The sequence below is a fragment of the Perca fluviatilis genome, chromosome 14 (assembly GCF_010015445.1).
Source record: "Perca fluviatilis chromosome 14, GENO_Pfluv_1.0, whole genome shotgun sequence".
Taxonomy (NCBI): Eukaryota; Metazoa; Chordata; class Actinopteri; order Perciformes; family Percidae; genus Perca; species Perca fluviatilis.
In genome coordinates, this window is record NC_053125.1 from 20,983,530 (window position 1) to 20,989,253 (window position 5,724).

Consider the following 5,724-nt stretch of genomic DNA (forward strand, 5'->3'; position numbering starts at 1 on the left):
TCAGTTTTTATCTTCAATACATAACTTTTATTTTGAGTGTCACAATTTTAAGTTATCCATTGCTTTGCATTTAGGCTATGACATTTGACATTTTGCAGTGGATTCAACAACATTTAACACATTTTATTTACATTTATGTACAAGTGCGATATCATTTTGTAAAGATTATTTTGAATAATAACATAAAAACGTTTACTCATGGAAGTTGGCCTGTTGCAGCTCAGTGAAGTCACACCCGCTGTAAGTGTAAATGTGGTTCTTTGCTTCTGCGTCGTAGAAGGACACCGACCCTTCCTCGTAGTCCAGGAACACGTCCACTTTCTTGGGGGTTTCCTGGAGGTGGAGGGCGACGGAGGGACCGGCACAGGCCCTGAGACTGCTACCTTTCCTCCGGCAGATCGCCCAGTAACCGCTGTCGGGACGCACCGTGATGGCCCCCTTCCTGTTGATGGACTCCCTGGCCACGCCAAGATCCCAGTCTGTTTTATCCCCAACCTGAAACACAATGTCCAGAATAGAGTCAGACATGCAGGATTCCTTTTTATCAGTAGTTTAAGTGCTGACGGCTGTGTTAGAATTTACTACATGTAGAACTTGCTGGAATTAAAGGTTATAATATATCTAGTGTCTTGTGTGATTTTTAGAAGTTTTCTGTACAATATCGTTTATTTCCAACAAAATAATCATTTTTACTTCATTTTCATTTAATTTTTTTTTTTTTTTCATTTTATGGACTTTATGAACTAATAAGTAATTTATTTCCAACAAAATAATCCAAACAAATCTGTAAAGTCAGTGGTGCAGGGAGTGGATGAGAAAAAATGTGCTGCATGAGTGTGGCATTGTCAAAACACAGAAAACAAAAGCCACAGTGTGTGGGGAGAGGAAATAATTCAAAAGGACTGGCTGATGCTCTGGCTTGTATGCATAGGACACACCAGACCCAGGTGTGTCTCATTCTGCTGATTTAACTCTGCAGCCAGATACTGAAAACAGAGCACCAGCAGGGAGAACCAAGCAGAGTGACACAATTATACTTGATTAAATGTACTTAGTCACTTTTCACCACTGGCAATTATGTAAACTCAAGGTTCATGCCTATACATGTAATCATCAGGTTGTTATGTAACAGGTTATATAATGTTTTTTTAAGTCTGAAGCTTTTGTGCACACACACCACAGACTTCATTGAAATGTAAATACTTCTATTTGCCAACACAAACACACTGTACACACACCTGCCAAAAATATTTCTCTTTGTATTCAAGCAGTGAGACAACTTTGGACAACATGTTCCTTTCCTTGTTTGTCATCAAGACAATGCAGGTGTAGAACAGACGGCACCACTGTTCTCAAACAGTCAAAGCATCTCAGAATCACTGTTGCGCTATTTACCTACTTGCAGAGTTTCTGTTAGCTGATGTTAACATAAGATAATTTTTGCTAAAAACCGTGGCCTGGTGTCTTTCACAACAAGTAGGAGGAAAAATGGAGTGCGTTAATGCTACAAGGTAAAATATGGATTAAACATTTTTCTTTCTTGACACAAGGAGGAAATAATAAAGAGCTTATTTGTAAAAACAGATACAATATTGTTTCAAATAATGCCATGTTGGTAATGTCTCTTCAACTGAAAAATACAGTAAAGAAGAGCTTGAAATACAAACAGAGTAAATATGTGCGTGTTGATTTAAATTGCTTGACTCCTATTGATGTTAAAGGTAAAAAACTTTAAACAACGATCAAAGGCAAGTACAGAGTCACATTTATTTTTTAGACAAAAAATGTAATTTCCTGTATCCTGCTGGTCTTATTGGAAATTGATTTGTTTAAATACACAGCTAGCTTTAAGTGTGTTTTCTTGTTTCTGAGCTTCTCACCTCAACAACACAGTAGCGTCTCAGACGCAGGAGTCAAAGCGCTGAGGACTGTCTGAGAGTGGAGAATTGTTCTTCTTGCTGCTGACGCTCACCTGTTAATTAATATATTCATTATTATCATCACCATCTTCCTCTTACTAAACATTTGCGTCAATAGCAGGAATTAATAACCTTATCATTTTCCCATTCAGAGCATTTTAGTTTTATCTTAATCCCCTTTGAAATTGATTCTCACAACCCAACCCTTTCCAATTTTCATGTGACACATATTATATGTCTCATAATTTCCTCCTATTACAGTAAAATGTCACACAGCATGGGATGTTTTTTGTGCAAAAGCTCAACCAATTTCTGAAAAATTAATTGTCTTTACAGACTCTAAATGTGAAAGATCCAATCTACTCTGAAGAACTACTAGTTTCCTAGAAAGACTGTGCTCTTTACACATTTAATTTAATGATCCAAAGTCAGACAATACCTTCTTTCTGTCTGGAGACAGGACCAGCCAGCCTGAAGCAGTCTCAGGATCCACAGTGACATTGACTGCAGAAACGAAGAAAAACAGTGAGTCAGGTAATAAAAAGGGGAACTAACTAAGGTTAAACTAGTTTATAGAAATAAGCAGTGGATGTGTGATTGTGAACATACCTGCATATTGATCCATCTTGTCTGCTTCTGCAAAAAGGTAGAAGTAAAAGGTCATTTTTATGCACTAATTTTCACAACAATCTTTAGTCATTTTGGGATGTAGATAATCATTTTCTGCCAAAAGTTGCACCGACCTTCTGCAGACCTTCTGTTTGTTGGCAAGTTCCTGGTAGATGTCCCTAAGCTTGGAGACGGCTCTCATCACCACCCCCATGCAGTTATCTGAGTGGACTGCGACCTCAGACCACTCTCTAGTATGAGGGAGTCGCCTTAGAGACGGGAAACTCTAAAGATGGGGAAGGATGCACAGGTTTCTCATGAGTACAGTTCTTAAAATGCTGATTCAGATCAGCATAAATGCAGTGGAGGTATCTAACCTGTAAGAGGTGAACAGGGTTCTGAGTGTGCTCCAGGTGCTGCAGCTCGCTGCTCCTCATCTGCAGATCATTGAGTTCCTCCTCCAGCTCCTGGAACAGCTCCTCAGCTCTCCTCTCAGCTTCTTGCTGCCTCTTCTCCAGCTCCTCGACCAGCCTGGCATGCTGTCTCTCGATGGCGCTTATCAGCATGCTGCAGATCTGAGCGCTGCTCTCTATCTCCCTCTCTGTGATTTCCTGGTGATGAAATGACAGAAACGTGTACATTAATTTACAGATAAAAACAGACTAACTTGGCCAGTTAGCTTTTTTTGAACATGCATCCAAACAATAACTTACTTTGCTCAGAGCCATTGGTGTTTGTATTTCCTTCACTTTTCTCAGTCTGGTGTGGATCATCGGTTAAATGTTGGATATCATCTCCCTCAAACGAATCTGCATGAGGTTAAAAAAAAAATAAATACAATTTTGTATATAATGCTGCAAAAAAAGCAGCTGAGGGAAAAGTTTCAAAGTCTTAAAGGGAAATATGTTGACTGAGTTATTTTTCCCACTTAACAAAATACAGAAACAGGTTTCTATATTCGTACAAAAGAATGAAAGTGGGCTTTTTTAAGGCTAAGTTTAAAGGAAGTTAATGAAATAAACGTTTCCTAACCTTGACCCTCTTGTTCTCCTCCTCCATGGGGATGGTCTTGTGGCGTTTGTGTTCCCTCTCTGTGCCTTGAACACAAACAGGCTTATGGTCCTTCTGGCAGAACATTGTCAGTGGCTTGTGGTGCTTTCTGCAGAGGTGAAAATGATCTCTCCTTTTTCACAAAAGAAACCACAACTCATTTCTTCTGCCTCACTGAAACCTCACAGCTCACACAATCTTTCATATTGCCTAATGTTTTTCTGTATACCGGGTGGGCTCACACTCTCCCAGTCACTTCTGGTCTCTACCTTTCCTCTCCTTCCCTACAAACCCCTCTAGCTCCCCCTTGCGGTTGAAAATAGTTACTATCACCAAGTTTTCTCAAGGCCTTGGAAACAGTATTAACCCCTCCTACTGCCAGTCACTGGCAACAACACGGCCTCTTCTCTATTCTCCTGTTCAGAGTATTTTAACATGAGGTCCTGTGATGGAAGTTTCTGGACAGCAGAGTAGATAAAGATGTCTTCAATAATAAAGATGAGAAGAACCAAACTGTCTTTGTTTGTTTTATTAGTTTCAAGCAGAAAAACAACTTTCACAAAACATCAGAGTGCAGTGTGAAAGAGTCATGAATATAATTGCTCGCGAGTGGACAGCTGGTTTCACCACACTGTTTAGGGTGCAGTGAAAGAGCTATGGTGCTAAAACAGTATCATAAGTATTTGTAATTTGTGAAACACAATGCACAAATAAATGCAGAGGGATCTGTATCTGTAAGGGCAATGCACAAATAAAGGCAGAGCTATTTGTATCTATAAAGGTGTATCTGTGTCCGTGACTCTTATTTGTAACTCATATTTCATCATTTGTAAAAGAACTTAGTATTTTTCAATGTAAATATACGTGTAAATCTCCTTCTACGTGTGTGGGTACTTTTGAGACTGTTTTTCCGCGCTGTTTGTGGTCAGAAGATCTTCGTAACTCAGGTGACGATCCCAGCACTCTCCACTAGATGGCAGTAATGCAACACTTATGGATGCCAACTGCTGTTAAACCACATGAAGAAGCCTTGTTAAATGTTTCAGAGAGACGGTTGGCATCATAGACATAATAGGATCTACGTGATGTTCCTCCAGAAGGCTTACTTTGTTTCACAAAGTAACTAATCAAATTTCACTTGAAGTTTTTATCCGTCCGTTATATTTATGCTGTGAAATGTTTTTCAAGCTGCAGATTAGATTTATACCCTTTATACCCTTGTCATCTGTCAAAACAATAAATATAACTGTTAAATGTTTTGTGTTGCTTACTGTCACTATTACCTGTCTTAAAGGATTACATTTTTATAGTCAGGATGTTAAAAGGACGTAGTGTTTGACCCTTCTACATGCATTAAATCAGACATCACCTGTTTAAACGTCTTTGTGAAAAAAAACATGTCCTCACCCAGACTAAAGGGTTTATTTTCTACTGAGGATGTGTCAGCTGGTAATGTAGGCTCTCAGGTCACAGAAGTCATCCTGTGGATACTGAATCTGTCCTGATGCTGCTGTGTTGTCTTCAGACCATCATCACTTGGCAGAAGTATGGCACCTGTCCCACAATACCTTCATACTGTGAGGAGAGTCTTGTGGGTCCAGGTAAACCTCATCAAACAGGTGTCCAGGACAGCATCTGATCAGTCAGATCTGTAAAACATGGCAGATTTAGTGATTAAATTTTGCTATCATTTTTTTTGTCAGAGTGTACAACTGCACATACATTTTGTCTTACAGGAGAAGCATGTATTTAACCCAGTGTGTTGCAATTACTGTACTAATAACATACAATATGTCGAGCAAATGTTAAATTTAAATTCTTTATAGTTTAACTTACCCCGCGCATAGCTGCCCGTTCTATTCGCCTCGGAATAAACTGGACAAAGACATTCGGGGCTACACTCAAAACATTCGGGGTGAAGCCGCTCCTGGTGTAAACCGGGATATTTTAGCGTCCCGACAGGCTTTTGTCGGGACTCGGGAAAGGCAATTCAAAATTGGAACTGTCCCGTATACCGGGACGTCTGGTCACCCTAAGGTACAAGGCACTCACTGTTTAGTCTGATCAGCACTTTTCGATGGTCAAACTCTCTCCCAAAAAGTGACATTTTGTTTACCCACACACTCACGTTTATTAACCTGAGAAT

At 39.6% G+C, this 5,724-nt stretch overlaps 1 pseudogene; it reads right to left on the bottom strand.

Annotated features, from left to right (window-relative positions):
- LOC120572531 lies at positions 1-3,665 on the bottom strand (annotated as a pseudogene).
- Positions 3,666-5,724: the final 2,059 nt, after the last annotated feature.